Below are 2,130 nucleotides of genomic sequence, written 5' to 3'. Positions count from 1 at the left end.
AAATTTCTCTAATAAAATACTGGTTTATTCAAAAATTAAACATTATTATTATTAGCACTAGTTGCAATTTTTAGCCATTTTATATTCATTTTATCATTTGAACATTGTCTGGGCATTCGTTTTATGACCGTCTTGTGAAACCAGGTTTATACCCTCATGCTTCTCACCATGTGTATGTTGCAACAAAATGCAACAAAACTGCATTTAGTTCCTACATGTTTCCCAGAGGACTAAAGGTTGTGGCTCACTGTTGTGAATCGGTCGAGGCAGCGATTACTGAAGATTATTTGAGTCATTGGGTACATAACTGTGACTAACAGGGTTGAAAGAGTCAAACATTTCTCTGCGGTTTACTCGGTGAGACCGATCGTTGCTCAACGACCTGTGAAAGGGGAATTATACAAACGTGGCAAGGAGAGGTGGGGTGGCGTTAGCTGTGGGGAGGCTGTATCTTTATCACCTGAAGCCGTCGGAGAACAGGCGTGAACTGAATTAGTAGTTTCTGTAAATGAAAGGACGTGAGCTTGTGAGCCACAGCTGGTTTGGAGAGGGGGATCAGACGAGAAAGAGTGTGACAGCAGGGTGACGGTATGGCAGCTCCAGGGGTTGCCGTGACTCTAATGACTTCACCTTGCAGAAATGGGTGGAAATTACCAATGAAATGAGTTTTTGGCTGGGGCTTTTAGATATCCCTTAAATATGATGGCCAGTCTTTCGGTAATCTCCCTGAGGCAGAGAAGAGAGGTGTGTGTGGTTGTGTCAGTGTGTGTGAAAAAGCGAGGGGTACGAGAGATGAATCAGTGAAGGTCACACACTAACAGAGTGGATAGAAGTGCCACAGCGCTGTCTGTTGGCAGGCTAACAGAGTTGAGTTAAGCATTCAGAGCTGTGAGGCAAGCAGAATCTCCCTCTCTCGCTTACCGCCGCCATGGCAGCGAACAGGCGCAGAGCGATTGATGAGAGGTTTAAGACCTTAATCATGAGGAGAAGAAGTGAGGCAGGAAGCTGGAACATTACGTCTGGAATGAGCTCTCTTTCAGCACTTCATATCCCTGCAGAAGGGCTGCAGAAACTCTGCACTGTCACGCTTCGCTGCTGATCTCAGATCAGCCCTCTCCTCATCCATTTAATGCATGCAAGACCACCTTACTGGGGCAAATTGAAGAAGAACAAATATAATTGCCCAATCACCTGCTAAAATGTTGCTAAAATCGGATGCTGGCAAAACGTTTTGACACGTTATGTGTTAACTTTTTTAACCGAATTACTGCCTTTGATATATTCCGTTTTGAGCACTCGGAGGCAATACTAATCCAAGCATAGCTTCTTTTGAAATCAGTAACAGCCCCATCAAATTAGCCGACCAGCTTTTAGAACTCATTTACCACCCCGGCACTTGATGTGGCCACCTGGAGCAATAGTCTCCAAGAGATACAGTCACGCTGAATATCTTACTGATTGAATCTGTTATCCCAAATTGTTGTCGCTGCAGATCTTCAGCTGTCACTGTGGCTCACATAAAAAAATGCTATCCATTTTTTGCCTGCAGGAAAAAACTCATTTTAATTTCCTTCAAAACATTTAATTAAAGATACTTATCTGATTTGAAACCCCACTCCTAAATTACAAATGAGACTACCAGAACAAGTCCTTATCTACCTCCAGTGCATTGCCGCTTAAGTACTCTTAATGTACTCTGGAAAGAAGCAGTTCCAAACTTGCGGTCGATTCATGGCATGTTCTGCTGATGATATGAATAACAATGGTAATGTTTTTATACATCTGAAGTAGCTACATCTCTGAGAAAGGGCCAGCTGCATTTTGAGAGCCTGACTCAGCTCACGCTGCAGTTGCTGTATACTCTGGGCACATGGACAAGCATGTGAATCTTGTTACTTAGAACCTAAAGTTATCTATAGTTTAGGCCAGCAGATCTCCTGAGCTGTGGGAAAAGCTGAACCCGCTTTCAAGGACAGTTGTGCATTTAACTCGGAAAGCCCGGCCAAATGCAACTCCGGTTTTCTTTAAAAGGGAGGTTAAAATTGACTGCGGCATTAAGACTTCAGATGGGGATGTCACCCCAGAGCAATCTCCTGCACTGTCAGCAGACTTTGACATCTAGATTAACCT

This window comes from Sinocyclocheilus grahami, unplaced genomic scaffold (genome assembly GCF_001515645.1).
Source record: "Sinocyclocheilus grahami isolate Dianchi unplaced genomic scaffold, SAMN03320097.WGS_v1.1 scaffold38.1, whole genome shotgun sequence".
Taxonomy (NCBI): Eukaryota; Metazoa; Chordata; class Actinopteri; order Cypriniformes; family Cyprinidae; genus Sinocyclocheilus; species Sinocyclocheilus grahami.
Note: the sequence above shows the minus strand (reverse complement) of the source record.